Raw genomic sequence first — 17,283 nt, forward strand, 5'->3', positions numbered from 1 at the left:
GCTGTTTGAGCTAGAAATTTAGCGAAGTGTTTAAACCACTGTTTCAAAAAGTTTCTGTAAAAGATTACCTAAGAATTCGGAAATGTGACAATGAAACGACGCCTTTTTAGAGAAGAATGAAACATACGTGTTAAAATTCAGAGCAAATTTCTGGAAGCTTTGCTCTGACGATAAAACTATTACTGAGGAGACTTTTGGCAGAAAAATTGGACCTCGAGGTTGCAATATTTTCACAAGGTGTATGCCTCTGCATTTGACTAAATGAATAGTTGTATAAGGCATTTATTGTGATTCTTGAATGATTGTTTTTATTAGCAACGCAAAACAGTAAAGGTTTGCACCTTCTTTGTAAATTGTGTTCAAACGGCAAGTGTTTGGATTTCGATTGAGGATCATTTGATATCGAAATGTTTACTTGTCATGCGCGCATGTTTGCTTGGTGCAGTCCCTTAAACTTTGAAACTGCTGATGATGGAATATCAGGAATATAATCTTGATGTGCTGTCCTAATGAAATTTATCTTGTTGACCTCCATAGTAGGTTCATATTTCCGTTTTATGTTTAATTCAGGAGGCCATAACAGACGCATTGCTGTTTAGAAGACATCGTTTCGAGACATTTTCATGTTCGAAAGGCTTATCACATGGCCTAATCGAGCATTCCATCCGTAATATAACAAACTTGCCAACAAATCTCATTCTTCTGGTTTGATTATAACGCTTCAGTTATTTTTCTTTGATTTTAACAAAAATAAATATCCAAACGAAGCAAAATATTCGTCATGATCATCAAAGATGGCAGCACCTGGTTTCAAGAGTGTTTGCACCCTGCTTTAAAATTCATACCAGAGAAAAACACCTCAAAAGGAACAATTGGAGGAAAGAAAAGCTCTAAAAACTGCTTCATCATAATGCTTTTAGCAATTTTGAAACGTAACTCACATCCAGTTCACTAGCCTGACTGGAGACTTTATGGAGTCAGTGTTGTATATAGATTTCAAGCAATGATAGCAGAAAACAAAAGATTGCTGTGCAAAATGTAGAGTTCACTGATACTAGGCCAGACTTTTGCAAAAGCTTGATTGTTATTGTTACTAATATTGCCAACTTTCTTTTGCAAAATTTCCAAGCAGGGCGACAGCAAAGATTAAACAGTTTTCCTCCACGTCTAGCTCTTGTGTTTACGATTAAAAGGACAAAGCCAATTTTACGTCCGCAATTGTCTAGCTATTGTTTATTCAATAATAGCGCGCTGAAGTTTGACTCTCATTTGTACACGACAGATCACTCGTAGAAATATTGCAGACTGGAGAATTGTTTCATTTTTGCATTCTAGAGACACGATTGTATGATCATTGGAACCACCTGGCAAGCCGACTTTTGGTAACGAACTAACAAAGAATTGCGTGAGTTCTTTTGAGTCTACTGTAAAAATCAAACAAAGAATGCAGGCCACTAAAGTCTTGTTTCGACGATTCCCTTAAAATAAAAGAGTAACTGTTAAATGTCTAATTTGTCTTAGCAAGAAAAAGGTTAATAGACTAATTAAGGCCCTTACAATAATCAAGTTATTTGTGTTGGGTCAGCTATTCTGACGGGGAAGTTTTACCTTAAGCAGCAAGTGTGTCAAATCCAGATAGATCAGTGCTTTTGTAAGGAAAAAGCTTCAAAGCATGAAAATTGATATTTTACCATGATTCAAAAGACAAATGAGGCAACTTATGCATGCTATGCTCTACAAAAATTTGGTGCCCTTTTGGTATAATCGTTTGGTAAGCTTTCTTGAAAAGTGCCTCTTGAATCGTCGTCATCATCATCATCATCAAGTGTCGTCTTCGGTCCAAAAATTAACAACCAGATTCCTCTACAAACTACGATTTTCTGCCTTGAACTTTATTTTTCCTAAATGTTTAGATGTTGCGTCGGCTTATGTGCCTCTCGAAAGCCAAGCAGAAATTAGATTCAGGCAGTGAAATATTCGTCTCAAAATGAATTTTTTAAAAAAAGGCGTCTAAGCCAAGAGGGTCTCTTTCCTAATAACAATTAATTTACAAAACTTTTTTCATAAATCAGACCTACTTATAACTTATAAAAAGTTATGACTTTTGTAAAACACATTCGAAATAATTGTGATTTCGGTCTTTAACTGAGCTTATTTTCAGTAAAAGCTTTACCAAAACCAATATTTTTTCACTTTTATATTATGTATTTTCAGCATAATATTTGTCTGTCTTTAGACGATAAGAAAATAGCACTTTTACCTTTTTAGATTAAAGAGCTTTGAAAGCTTCCTCTATTTCGTGCCATCCTCAAATTTTGCGGTACCAAAAACATTAAAAAGTGACAAAATGTAACTGATAGCTTTGCAGCTTCATAAAACATAATGAATCTCTTTCTAAACATTATCATGTTTATTGTAAGCAAATAAAAGAAAAACGATAAATAACTATTCAATAATAATAGTGTGCCTAGAACTAGCACAAATGAGCATTTCTAAAAAGGAACAAAGCTGAGCCTTTCGTTATGAGATTTTATTTAGCATGAAAATGAAATTGCTTATTAATCCACCTATTATGCTATAAATTAATTCATTATTTTCTCGGGATCATAATTTTTATCTAAAATGGTCGCAAGATTGATAAGGGAAAAACATTCATTCAATAATTCATTAATTCATTTATTCATTCATTAACTCATTCACTAATTATTTAGTTAATTTACTCATGTATTTTTACATTCATTTCATCATCCTCGTCTGGATTCTCTGGCATTTCCAGTCTTCCCTATTTGATGTACTGATCTTCAATAAAGACTTTTTCATAGATCAGTGACTTGGCATGGTAGTTGAGAAGTCAACTGTATCCATCGCCTTCCTAAGTATATACAACAAATATAAATACAAGATCCAGGGTCATTGTGGCGATTAAATCCTAAAGCCTTCTTCCTAACTCCCCAGCCGCCCCCCTTCTCCCTGGTCACGATACCAATATTGAAAGTGTGACAAGTAATCTTCTTGGGTTCTTGCCAGAGCAGAGGACCAACAGTTGTGCCTTGCGGTACCGCGAAAATTATATTGTAGCCTCGATTCGATAAATTTGCCATCAACAAAATGGCGGTCGAAAAAGAGTTGGAGGTTGAAAGATATAGGGAAAAAGGATATGTTATTAGAAGGGGGTGATCTGTTCCTGACAAACAGGTTTGTTGAGATTGTTGATCGATTATTGAATCGATAACTTTTTGTTGGATAACATTTGATTTTCCGCTTGGCAGTTTTTGCAGTTTTAATTAATGGTGTTATTAAATGTTTGCCCCATTACATTTAACGTAAATGAACCGCTAATGAACCCCTCTTCTACCCTTTTAATGGTCAAAACCACTTTTTAAAACCTATATGTGCAACGAAAATGAAGACAATTTGTTAAAATAGTATGTTTAGGTTTTGATTAAAGGATAAACTGTTGGTTCAAATTGAATTACTAATTTGTTCATGTAGAACAGGGAAAGGCAACCTTTTTCTTCCAGTTCTGTTCTTTTTATTTCAAATTCCACTATATACAAATACGCAAAACATTAAATAACTTACAACTATTTTAATATTTACAGGCCACAAATGATATACAAGCATACAGATTAGTCAAAAGAGAAATTTGCTATACACAACTAGAGTATTTTGGTCCATTGTGTTTTATTAATCTGAGAACATGTTGATTGGTAATATTTTCTGAGTTGAAGAGATGTGATCTTTGCCAACTTGACGTGTACCATGGTAATGAACAGATACCACAAATGTAAAGAAGTTATAGAAACAAAAAGGGGTTATTTTATGAACAGATTTGTATACAAAACTAAAAGTTTTAGCTGAAGAGGTTGTGCAGCTTTAAGATTCAGTTCAGTTCAGTTCAGTTCATTTCATTTTTAAAAAATCCATACATGCAAATCTTTTAAAATACAGCAATAGGTTACAAAAAATGAAATAAATTACATACAATGAGAGAAATAGAGAACAAGAAAAAAATATAGATGATTTTACAAAAACAAAAGAGATTTGCATGCAAGAATTTCTTAAAGGAGGGGCTCTCTCAATAGATTTTTATATCAGAGAAGCAAGGACTTGAGTGAGGGTAAGGTTTTCAAATGCAGTCACCCTTAACCTGTTGCTGTAACAGAAACACTGGTTTATAAGTTTCTTATGTAAGACCCCTACCTAAAACTCCAAATTGAAGAAAGGGTGAAAATATAGAATTATAAAGGCACATTAACACATTAATTGGCTAGAAGACCTCATATAAACTAGAACTACAACCCTCCTGGTTCACTAGGTAAGCTCTCTAGATTGGATGTTTTCTTTCTGTTTCCTGATTGGAGCTAAATTTCTCAAAATTTCTTATATTTTCAGAGGAAATTTAAAAGGAAAATAAACTTCATCGTATGTGCTACAATTTAAATCTTCCTGTGATGAAGCAATTGTCAAGACTAAGTTTTAAAGAAGATTAAAGAAGAAAACCTCTTTGTGGAAAAAATTTTAGGCTGAAAGCACAGTGAATCATTGGTTACAATTTCTAAGAAAAGAATCTTGTGTTGACATCACATTATGTTCAAAGTGCAAAATTTTTTTTGATGCAAACCCAAAATTTCTAGGAAAAATACCTTGCATTCCAACAGGGTCTACAGGGCTCTTTACTTGCATTAGCCCCCTTCATTCAAAACCAAACCTTAGTAATATCTTTGGCCTAAACTGCATGTCAAATTTGACTTAACTATGGCCTAAACTTCTTTCATGTGCCATTCACCATTTAACCTGCTAATAAGAATGATGGCATTTTCTAATTTATTTGCAGAGTTTCAAAAAGCTGCTGTTCTTGTCAGAGAATCTGCATCAGCAACAAAAGATGAAGAGGAAGTAATCCTAAAACTATCCAAGGTGCGATGAATTTTTCAATTTTTATGACGTATTCTAACATCAAATTTTGACTTCTTATTTAAGGACCTGACCAGCAGGCAATAGATTGACAAGGAATACAGATATATGAGATATATGAGGGTCATATAAAGTTTCAGTATAGCTCTGCCTTTTTTCTAAGCTAATTTTTGTGACACAAGGTCTTCTTTCTAAACCCTCATAAATTGGATTGGCAGCTTTCTCTCTGATAGGTCCATAGCCTGTAAATTTATTGTTACATCTCCCATATCATTAAATTAATGCTGACATTCCAAGTATCCTGTAGTATTTTATTCACTTTCTTCCTCTGCTAAGCCTGCATGCAGACTCCATTGGAAATTTTTAGAGTCTGCTAGAGGCTACCTCTGCTACAAGTATTTTTTCTTTCTCTGATTACATTTTTCTGAGCTCTACATTCTCCTTCCACTTCCAAATACAATCTTGTTAGGTATAATCAAGCTAAAACCATGCATGTTGACATTTCAGATAGTTACAATCCTGATTTTTCTCCTGTTTCCATGAATTGTGCTGATTTAGTTATTTTCACTTTTTTTCACATCTAGACCTTTTTGTATTATCCATCCTAAATTGGAAACCTGGCAGTTTCAATTGCTGAGCATTCCTCTCTAAAATTTGTGTTCCCCTCTACATGATGGGGATTCTTCTAAACTACACAACTTGACAATTTATGTGTCCCCAAACCACCTTTCCTTGGAGTACTGCTCTCGTATTTTAGGTGTTATCCTAAACCTTGCCCATCCTTTCTTAACAAGATCCAATCCAAGGCCATTAATCTCATCAACAGCTCCGATCTTCTATAATGGACATTGCTCCCAGGAGATCAGAGAAATAACCCTGCATCCCCTAAGATAGACTTCATTACCAGATAGACTTCAAATGCTTACCATTTCCAAGTCTGTTTCCCAAACATAATACCAATGCAATTTGATGCCAACAACAATTGTTGTTTAAACATTCTTTCAATGCAAATCGCTGCCAAAAAAAAGTACTTAAGATTTTCATCACTTTCTTTTATATGCAATATCCCTTCCTTCCAATGCTATTTTCTGTTGATAAATTTGGTCTTTTAGACCTTTTCTTTCCAATGCAGTCTACTGCAAATAAGTATATCCTTTTATCTCATTATTTCTGATGCAGTTTTCTTCGAATAAAGGTAGTGTTAAGGCCCTTGACTTCAAGTGCTTTTCTCTTCTGATCAATGTAGTTTTTCAACTTATTTTTCACCCTATTGATTCCAATGCAGTTTGCTCCAAATAAATGTGGTCTTCTGCACATTTCTTTCATTGCTATTTATTGCTTAGAAATATAATGTTTAAAACCTTTCTTTCAATGCTATTTGCTGTTATTAAATGCCGTCTTTTACCCTGCCCTACAGATGAAGTTTACAAAAAATATCTGTAGTCTTCTACCCCTTGCCTTCAATGCTATTTACTGCTAATAAATGTTCTCTTTTCCCCTGTCCTTTCCAAAAAGTTTACTCCAAATAAATGTAGTATTCTACCCCTTTCTTTTAGTGATTTTTACTGCTAATAAATGTCGTCTTTTACCCTGTCCTTCCAAAAAATTTTACTCCAAATAAATATAGTCTTCTACCCCTTTCGTTTAGCGGTTTTTACTGCTAATAAATTTCCTCTTTTTCTTTATCCGTACAAAAAAGTTTACTCCAAATAAATGTAGTCTTCTACCCGTTCATTTCAATGCTATTTACTGCTTATAAATGTTGTCTTTTAACCTGTCCTTCCAAAAAAGTTTACTCCAAATAAATGTAGTCTTCTACCCCTTTCTTTCGATGCTATTTACTGCTAATAAATGTCCTCTTTTCCCCTGTCCTTTCCAAAAAGTTTACTCCAAATAAATGTAGTCTTCTACCCCTTTCTTTCAATGCTATTTACTGCTAATAAATTTCCTGTTTTTCCCTCTCCTTTCCAAAAAAGTTTTTTCCAAATAAAGGTAGTCTTCCACCCCTTTCTTTCAATGGTATTTATTGCTAATAAATTTCGTCTTTTTCCTTATCTTTACAAAAACGTTTACTCCAAATAAATGTAGTCTTCTACCCCTTTCTTTTAGTGATTTTTACTGCTAATAAATGTCGTCTTTTACCCTGTCCTTACAAAAAGTTTTACTCCAAATAAATGTAGTCTTCTACCCTTTTCTTTCAATGCTATTTACTGCTAATAAATATCGTTTTTTAACCCCTTTCTTTCAATGATTTTTACTGCTAATAAATGTCGTCTTTTACCCTGTCTTTCCTAAAAGGTTTTTTCCAAGTATATGTAGTCTTCTACCCCTTTTTTTCAATGCTATTTATTGCTATTAAATTTCGTATTTTTCCCTGTCGTTCCAAAAAGTTTGCTCCAAATAAATGTAGTCTTCTACCCCTTTCTTTCACTGCTATTTATTGCTATTAAATTTCGTCTTTTTCCCTGTCCTTCCTAAAAAGCTTTTTCCAAATAAATGTAGTCTTCTACCCCTTTTTTTCAATGCTATTTACTGCTAATAAATTTCGTTTTCTACCCCTTTCTTTCACTGCTATTTGCTGTTATTAAATGCCGTCTTTTACCCTGCCCTACAGATGAAGTTTACAAAAAATATCTGTAGTCTTCTACCCCTTGCCTTCAATGCTATTTACTGCTAATAAATGTTCTCTTTTCCCCTGTCCTTTCCAGAAAGTTTACTCCAAATAAATGTAGTATTCTACCCCTTTCTTTTAGTGATATTTACTACTAATAAATTTCGAATTTTACCCCTTTCTTTCAAAGGTATTTATTGCTAATAAATTTCGTCTTTTTCCTTATCTTTACAAAAAGTTTACTCCAAATAAATGTAGTCTTCTACCCCTTTCTTTTAGTGATTTTTACTGCTAATAAATGTCGTCTTTTACCCTGTCTTTCCTAAAAAGTTTTCTCCAAATAAATGTAGTCTTCTACCTTTTTCTTTCACTGCTATTTGTTGCTAATAAATGTTCTCTTTTCCCCTGTCCTTTCCAGAAAGTTTACTCCAAATAAATGTAGTATTCTACCCCTTTCTTTCAATGATTTTTACTGCTAATAAATGTTGTCTTTTACCCTGTCTTTCCTAAAAGGTTTTTTCCAAGTAAAGGTAGTCTTCTACCCCTTTTTTCAATGCTATTTATTGCTATTAAATTTCGTATTTTTCCCTGTCGTTCCAAAAAGCTTTTTCCAAATAAATGTAGTCTTCTACCCCTTTTTTCAATGCTTTTTACTGCTAATAAATTTCGCCTTTTACCCTGTTCTTCCAAAAAAGTTTACTCCAAATAAATGTAGTCTTCTACCCCTTTCTTTTAGTCTTATTTATTGCTAATAAATTTCGTCTTTTACCCTGTTCTTCCAAAAAAGTTTACTTCAAATAAATGTAGTCTTCTACCCCTTTCTTTCAATACTAGTTACTGCTAATAAATTTCGTCTTCTACCCCTTTTTTCAATGTCTTTTACTCCTAATAAATGTCGTCTTTTACCCTTTCTTTCCTAAAAAGTTTTCTCCAAATAAATGTAGTCTTCTACCTTTTTATTTCACTGCTATTTGTTGCTATTAATTTTCGTCTTTTTCCCTGTCCTTTCAAAAAAGTTTACTCCTAATAAATGTAGTCTTCTACCCCTTTCTTTCACCGCTATTTATTGCTATTAAATTTCGTCTATTTCCTTATCCTTCCAAAAAAGTTTGCTCCAAATAAATGTAGTCTTCTACCCCTTTCTTTCAATGCTATTTATTGCTATTAATTTTCGTCTTTTTCCTTGTTCTTTCAAAAACGTTTACTCCAAATAAATGTAGTCTTCTACCCCTTTCTTTCAATCCTATTTATTGCTAATAATTGTCGTCTTTTACCCTGTCCTTCCAAAAAAATTTACTCCAAATAAATGTAGTCTTCTTCCCCTTTCTTTCATTGCTATTTACTGCTAATAAATTTCGTTTTCTACCCCTTTCTTTCAATGCTTTTTACTGCAAATAAATGTCCTCTTTTCCCCTGTCCTTTCCAAAAAATTCACTCCAAATTAATATATTCTTCTACCCCTTTCTTTCAATGCTTTTTACTGCTAATAAATTTTGTTTTTTACCCTCTTCTTCCAAAAAAGTTTTCTCCAAATAAATGTAGTTTTCTACCCCTTTCTTTCAATGCTATTTATTGCTAATAAATTTCGTCTTCTACCCCTTTCTTTCAATGATTTTGACTGCTAATAAATGTTCTCTTTTCCCCTGTCCTTCCAAAAAAGTTTACTCCAAATAAATATAGTCTTCTACCCCTCTCTTTCAACGGTATTTACTGCTTATAAATTTCGTTTTCTACCCCTTTCTTTCACTGCTATTTATTGCTATTAAATTTTGTCTTTTTCCCTTTCGTTCCAAAAAAGCTTGCTCCAATTAAATGTAGTCTTCTGCCCCTTTCTTTCATTGCTATTCATTGCTAATAAATGTCGTTTTTTACCCCTTTCTTTCAATGATTTTTACAGCTAATTAATTTCGTCTTTTTCCCTGTCCTTCCAAAAAAGTTTACTCCAAATAAATGTAGTCTTCTACCCCTTTCTTTCACTGCTATTTATTGCTAATGAATTTCGTCTTTTTCCCTGTCCTTCCAAAAAAGTTTACTCCAAATAAATGTAGTCTTCTACCCCTTTCTTTCAATGTCTTTTACTGATTATAATTTTCGTCTTTTTCTATGTTCTTCCAAAATGGTTTGCTCCATGTAATTGTAGTGCTCTACCCCTTTCTCTCACTGCTATTTATTGCTATTAAATTTCGTCTTATTCCCTGTCCTTACAAAAATGTTTATTCTAAATAAATGTAGTCTTCTACCCCTTTCCTTCAATGCTATTTACTGCTAATAAATTTCCTCTTTTCCCCTGTCCTCTCCAAAAATGTTTATTCTAAATAAATATAGTCTTCTACCCCTTTCTTTCACTGCTATTTATTGCTATTAAATTTCGTCTTTTTCTCTGTCCTTCCAAAAAAGTTTACTCCAAATAAATGTAGTCTTCTACCCCTTGCTTTCAATGCTGTTTACTGCTAATAAATTTCGTTTTCTACCCCTTTCTTTCACTGCTATTTGCTGTTATTAAATGCCGTCTTTTACCCTGCCCTACAGATGAAGTTTACAAAAAATATCTGTAGTCTTCTACCCCTTGCCTTTAATGCTATTTACTGCTAATAAATGTTCTCTTTTCCCCTGTCCTTTCCAGAAAGTTTACTCCAAATAAATGTAGTATTCTACCCCTTTCTTTTAGTGATATTTACTACTAATAAATTTCGAATTTTACCCCTTTCTTTCAAAGGTATTTATTGCTAATAAATTTCGTCTTTTTCCTTATCTTTACAAAAAGTTTACTCCAAATAAATGTAGTCTTCTACCCCTTTCTTTTAGTGATTTTTACTGCTAATAAATGTCGTCTTTTACCCTGTCTTTCCTAAAAAGTTTTCTCCAAATAAATGTAGTCTTCTACCTTTTTCTTTCACTGCTATTTGTTGCTAATAAATGTTCTCTTTTCCCCTGTCCTTTCCAGAAAGTTTACTCCAAATAAATGTAGTATTCTACCCCTTTCTTTCAATGATTTTTACTGCTAATAAATGTTGTCTTTTACCCGGTCTTTCCTAAAAGGTTTTTTCCAAGTAAAGGTAGTCTTCTACCCCTTTTTTCAATGCTTTTTATTGCTATTAAATTTCGTATTTTTCCCTGTCGTTCCAAAAAGCTTTTTCCAAATAAATGTAGTCTTCTACCCCTTTTTTCAATGCTTTTTACTGCTAATAAATTTCGCCTTTTACCCTGTTCTTCCAAAAAAGTTTACTCCAAATAAATGTAGTCTTCTACCCCTTTCTTTTAGTCTTATTTATTGCTAATAAATTTCGTCTTTTACCCTGTTCTTCCAAAAAAGTTTACTTCAAATAAATGTAGTCTTCTACCCCTTTCTTTCAATACTAGTTACTGCTAATAAATTTCGTCTTCTACCCCTTTTTTCAATGTCTTTTACTCCTAATAAATGTCGTCTTTTACCCTTTCTTTCCTAAAAAGTTTTCTCCAAATAAATGTAGTCTTCTACCTTTTTATTTCACTGCTATTTGTTGCTATTAATTTTCGTCTTTTTCCCTGTCCTTTCAAAAAAGTTTACTCCTAATAAATGTAGTCTTCTACCCCTTTCTTTCACCGCTATTTATTGCTATTAAATTTCGTCTATTTCCTTATCCTTCCAAAAAAGTTTGCTCCAAATAAATGTAGTCTTCTACCCCTTTCTTTCAATGCTATTTATTGCTATTAATTTTCGTCTTTTTCCTTGTTCTTTCAAAAACGTTTACTCCAAATAAATGTAGTCTTCTACCCCTTTCTTTCAATCCTATTTATTGCTAATAATTGTCGTCTTTTACCCTGTCCTTCCAAAAAAATTTACTCCAAATAAATGTAGTCTTCTTCCCCTTTCTTTCATTGCTATTTACTGCTAATAAATTTCGTTTTCTACCCCTTTCTTTCAATGCTTTTTACTGCAAATAAATGTCCTCTTTTCCCCTGTCCTTTCCAAAAAATTCACTCCAAATTAATATATTCTTCTACCCCTTTCTTTCAATGCTTTTTACTGCTAATAAATTTTGTTTTTTACCCTCTTCTTCCAAAAAAGTTTTCTCCAAATAAATGTAGTTTTCTACCCCTTTCTTTCAATGCTATTTATTGCTAATAAATTTCTTCTTCTACCCCTTTCTTTCAATGATTTTTACTGCTAATAAATGTTCTCTTTTCCCCTGTCCTTCCAAAAAAGTTTACTCCAAATAAATATAGTCTTCTACCCCTCTCTTTCAACGGTATTTACTGCTTATAAATTTCGTTTTCTACCCCTTTCTTTCACTGCTATTTATTGCTATTAAATTTTGTCTTTTTCCCTTTCGTTCCAAAAAAGCTTGCTCCAATTAAATGTAGTCTTCTGCCCCTTTCTTTCATTGCTATTCATTGCTAATAAATGTCGTTTTTTACCCCTTTCTTTCAATGATTTTTACAGCTAATTAATTTCGTCTTTTTCCCTGTCCTTCCAAAAAAGTTTACTCCAAATAAATGTAGTCTTCTACCCCTTTCTTTCACTGCTATTTATTGCTAATGAATTTCGTCTTTTTCCCTGTCCTTCCAAAAAAGTTTACTCCAAATAAATGTAGTCTTCTACCCCTTTCTTTCAATGTCTTTTACTGATTATAATTTTCGTCTTTTTCTATGTTCTTCCAAAATGGTTTGCTCCATGTAATTGTAGTGCTCTACCCCTTTCTCTCACTGCTATTTATTGCTATTAAATTTCGTCTTATTCCCTGTCCTTACAAAAATGTTTATTCTAAATAAATGTAGTCTTCTACCCCTTTCCTTCAATGCTATTTACTGCTAATAAATTTCCTCTTTTCCCCTGTCCTCTCCAAAAATGTTTATTCTAAATAAATATAGTCTTCTACCCCTTTCTTTCACTGCTATTTATTGCTATTAAATTTCGTCTTTTTCTCTGTCCTTCCAAAAAAGTTTACTCCAAATAAATGTAGTCTTCTACCCCTTGCTTTCAATGCTGTTTACTGCTAATAAATTTCGTTTTCTACCCCTTTCTTTCACTGCTATTTGCTGTTATTAAATGCCGTCTTTTACCCTGCCCTACAGATGAAGTTTACAAAAAATATCTGTAGTCTTCTACCCCTTGCCTTTAATGCTATTTACTGCTAATAAATGTTCTCTTTTCCCCTGTCCTTTCCAGAAAGTTTACTCCAAATAAATGTAGTATTCTACCCCTTTCTTTTAGTGATATTTACTACTAATAAATTTCGAATTTTACCCCTTTCTTTCAAAGGTATTTATTGCTAATAAATTTCGTCTTTTTCCTTATCTTTACAAAAAGTTTACTCCAAATAAATGTAGTCTTCTACCCCTTTCTTTTAGTGATTTTTACTGCTAATAAATGTCGTCTTTTACCCTGTCTTTCCTAAAAAGTTTTCTCCAAATAAATGTAGTCTTCTACCTTTTTCTTTCACTGCTATTTGTTGCTAATAAATGTTCTCTTTTCCCCTGTCCTTTCCAGAAAGTTTACTCCAAATAAATGTAGTATTCTACCCCTTTCTTTCAATGATTTTTACTGCTAATAAATGTTGTCTTTTACCCTGTCTTTCCTAAAAGGTTTTTTCCAAGTAAAGGTAGTCTTCTACCCCTTTTTTCAATGCTATTTATTGCTATTAAATTTCGTATTTTTCCCTGTCGTTCCAAAAAGCTTTTTCCAAATAAATGTAGTCTTCTACCCCTTTTTTCAATGCTTTTTACTGCTAATAAATTTCGCCTTTTACCCTGTTCTTCCAAAAAAGTTTACTCCAAATAAATGTAGTCTTCTACCCCTTTCTTTTAGTCTTATTTATTGCTAATAAATTTCGTCTTTTACCCTGTTCTTCCAAAAAAGTTTACTTCAAATAAATGTAGTCTTCTACCCCTTTCTTTCAATACTAGTTACTGCTAATAAATTTCGTCTTCTACCCCTTTTTTCAATGTCTTTTACTCCTAATAAATGTCGTCTTTTACCCTTTCTTTCCTAAAAAGTTTTCTCCAAATAAATGTAGTCTTCTACCTTTTTATTTCACTGCTATTTGTTGCTATTAATTTTCGTCTTTTTCCCTGTCCTTTCAAAAAAGTTTACTCCTAATAAATGTAGTCTTCTACCCCTTTCTTTCACCGCTATTTATTGCTATTAAATTTCGTCTATTTCCTTATCCTTCCAAAAAAGTTTGCTCCAAATAAATGTAGTCTTCTACCCCTTTCTTTCAATGCTATTTATTGCTATTAATTTTCGTCTTTTTCCTTGTTCTTTCAAAAACGTTTACTCCAAATAAATGTAGTCTTCTACCCCTTTCTTTCAATCCTATTTATTGCTAATAATTGTCGTCTTTTACCCTGTCCTTCCAAAAAAATTTACTCCAAATAAATGTAGTCTTCTTCCCCTTTCTTTCATTGCTATTTACTGCTAATAAATTTCGTTTTCTACCCCTTTCTTTCAATGCTTTTTACTGCAAATAAATGTCCTCTTTTCCCCTGTCCTTTCCAAAAAATTCACTCCAAATTAATATATTCTTCTACCCCTTTCTTTCAATGCTTTTTACTGCTAATAAATTTTGTTTTTTACCCTCTTCTTCCAAAAAAGTTTTCTCCAAATAAATGTAGTTTTCTACCCCTTTCTTTCAATGCTATTTATTGCTAATAAATTTCGTCTTCTACCCCTTTCTTTCAATGATTTTTACTGCTAATAAATGTTCTCTTTTCCCCTGTCCTTCCAAAAAAGTTTACTCCAAATAAATATAGTCTTCTACCCCTCTCTTTCAACGGTATTTACTGCTTATAAATTTCGTTTTCTACCCCTTTCTTTCACTGCTATTTATTGCTATTAAATTTTGTCTTTTTCCCTTTCGTTCCAAAAAAGCTTGCTCCAATTAAATGTAGTCTTCTGCCCCTTTCTTTCATTGCTATTCATTGCTAATAAATGTCGTTTTTTACCCCTTTCTTTCAATGATTTTTACAGCTAATTAATTTCGTCTTTTTCCCTGTCCTTCCAAAAAAGTTTACTCCAAATAAATGTAGTCTTCTACCCCTTTCTTTCACTGCTATTTATTGCTAATGAATTTCGTCTTTTTCCCTGTCCTTCCAAAAAAGTTTACTCCAAATAAATGTAGTCTTCTACCCCTTTCTTTCAATGTCTTTTACTGATTATAATTTTCGTCTTTTTCTATGTTCTTCCAAAATGGTTTGCTCCATGTAATTGTAGTGCTCTACCCCTTTCTCTCACTGCTATTTATTGCTATTAAATTTCGTCTTATTCCCTGTCCTTACAAAAATGTTTATTCTAAATAAATGTAGTCTTCTACCCCTTTCCTTCAATGCTATTTACTGCTAATAAATTTCCTCTTTTCCCCTGTCCTCTCCAAAAATGTTTATTCTAAATAAATATAGTCTTCTACCCCTTTCTTTCACTGCTATTTATTGCTATTAAATTTCGTCTTTTTCTCTGTCCTTCCAAAAAAGTTTACTCCAAATAAATGTAGTCTTCTACCCCTTGCTTTCAATGCTGTTTACTGCTAATAAATTTCGTTTTCTACCCCTTTCTTTCACTGCTATTTGCTGTTATTAAATGCTGTCTTTTACCCTGCCCTACAGATGAAGTTTACAAAAAATATCTGTAGTCTTCTACCCCTTGCCTTTAATGCTATTTACTGCTAATAAATGTTCTCTTTTCCCCTGTCCTTTCCAGAAAGTTTACTCCAAATAAATGTAGTATTCTACCCCTTTCTTTTAGTGATATTTACTACTAATAAATTTCGAATTTTACCCCTTTCTTTCAAAGGTATTTATTGCTAATAAATTTCGTCTTTTTCCTTATCTTTACAAAAAGTTTACTCCAAATAAATGTAGTCTTCTACCCCTTTCTTTTAGTGATTTTTACTGCTAATAAATGTCGTCTTTTACCCTGTCTTTCCTAAAAAGTTTTCTCCAAATAAATGTAGTCTTCTACCTTTTTCTTTCACTGCTATTTGTTGCTAATAAATGTTCTCTTTTCCCCTGTCCTTTCCAGAAAGTTTACTCCAAATAAATGTAGTATTCTACCCCTTTCTTTCAATGATTTTTACTGCTAATAAATGTTGTCTTTTACCCGGTCTTTCCTAAAAGGTTTTTTCCAAGTAAAGGTAGTCTTCTACCCCTTTTTTCAATGCTTTTTATTGCTATTAAATTTCGTATTTTTCCCTGTCGTTCCAAAAAGCTTTTTCCAAATAAATGTAGTCTTCTACCCCTTTTTTCAATGCTTTTTACTGCTAATAAATTTCGCCTTTTACCCTGTTCTTCCAAAAAAGTTTACTCCAAATAAATGTAGTCTTCTACCCCTTTCTTTTAGTCTTATTTATTGCTAATAAATTTCGTCTTTTACCCTGTTCTTCCAAAAAAGTTTACTTCAAATAAATGTAGTCTTCTACCCCTTTCTTTCAATACTAGTTACTGCTAATAAATTTCGTCTTCTACCCCTTTTTTCAATGTCTTTTACTCCTAATAAATGTCGTCTTTTACCCTTTCTTTCCTAAAAAGTTTTCTCCAAATAAATGTAGTCTTCTACCTTTTTATTTCACTGCTATTTGTTGCTATTAATTTTCGTCTTTTTCCCTGTCCTTTCAAAAAAGTTTACTCCTAATAAATGTAGTCTTCTACCCCTTTCTTTCACCGCTATTTATTGCTATTAAATTTCGTCTATTTCCTTATCCTTCCAAAAAAGTTTGCTCCAAATAAATGTAGTCTTCTACCCCTTTCTTTCAATGCTATTTATTGCTATTAATTTTCGTCTTTTTCCTTGTTCTTTCAAAAACGTTTACTCCAAATAAATGTAGTCTTCTACCCCTTTCTTTCAATCCTATTTATTGCTAATAATTGTCGTCTTTTACCCTGTCCTTCCAAAACAATTTACTCCAAATAAATGTAGTCTTCTTCCCCTTTCTTTCATTGCTATTTACTGCTAATAAATTTCGTTTTCTACCCCTTTCTTTCAATGCTTTTTACTGCAAATAAATGTCCTCTTTTCCCCTGTCCTTTCCAAAAAATTCACTCCAAATTAATATATTCTTCTACCCCTTTCTTTCAATGCTTTTTACTGCTAATAAATTTTGTTTTTTACCCTCTTCTTCCAAAAAAGTTTTCTCCAAATAAATGTAGTTTTCTACCCCTTTCTTTCAATGCTATTTATTGCTAATAAATTTCGTCTTCTACCCCTTTCTTTCAATGATTTTGACTGCTAATAAATGTTCTCTTTTCCCCTGTCCTTCCAAAAAAGTTTACTCCAAATAAATATAGTCTTCTACCCCTCTCTTTCAACGGTATTTACTGCTTATAAATTTCGTTTTCTACCCCTTTCTTTCACTGCTATTTATTGCTATTAAATTTTGTCTTTTTCCCTTTCGTTCCAAAAAAGCTTGCTCCAATTAAATGTAGTCTTCTGCCCCTTTCTTTCATTGCTATTCATTGCTAATAAATGTCGTTTTTTACCCCTTTCTTTCAATGATTTTTACAGCTAATTAATTTCGTCTTTTTCCCTGTCCTTCCAAAAAAGTTTACTCCAAATAAATGTAGTCTTCTACCCCTTTCTTTCACTGCTATTTATTGCTAATGAATTTCGTCTTTTTCCCTGTCCTTCCAAAAAAGTTTACTCCAAATAAATGTAGTCTTCTACCCCTTTCTTTCAATGTCTTTTACTGATTATAATTTTCGTCTTTTTCTATGTTCTTCCAAAATGGTTTGCTCCATGTAATTGTAGTGCTCTACCCCTTTCTCTCACTGCTATTTATTGCTAT

At 32.5% G+C, this 17,283-nt stretch overlaps 1 protein-coding gene across 3 annotated transcripts in view; it reads left to right on the forward strand.

Moving 5' to 3' along the window:
- The window catches only part of LOC135681091 (enhancer of mRNA-decapping protein 3), a 121,082-nt gene that overhangs the window by 88,102 nt on the left and 15,697 nt on the right, over positions 1 to 17,283 (forward strand). For all 3 annotated transcript variants that reach the window (XM_089113860.1, XM_089113861.1, XM_065195388.2), the window contains 2 exons: positions 1,336 to 1,405; positions 4,838 to 4,920. The gene's annotated coding sequence lies outside the window, so the exon portion shown is untranslated. The remainder of the gene's footprint in view (positions 1 to 1,335; positions 1,406 to 4,837; positions 4,921 to 17,283) is intronic.

The sequence above is a fragment of the Rhopilema esculentum genome, chromosome 18 (genome assembly GCF_057945365.1).
Source record: "Rhopilema esculentum isolate cy_ngs chromosome 18, ASM5794536v1, whole genome shotgun sequence".
Lineage (NCBI taxonomy): Eukaryota > Metazoa > Cnidaria > Scyphozoa > Rhizostomeae > Rhizostomatidae > Rhopilema > Rhopilema esculentum.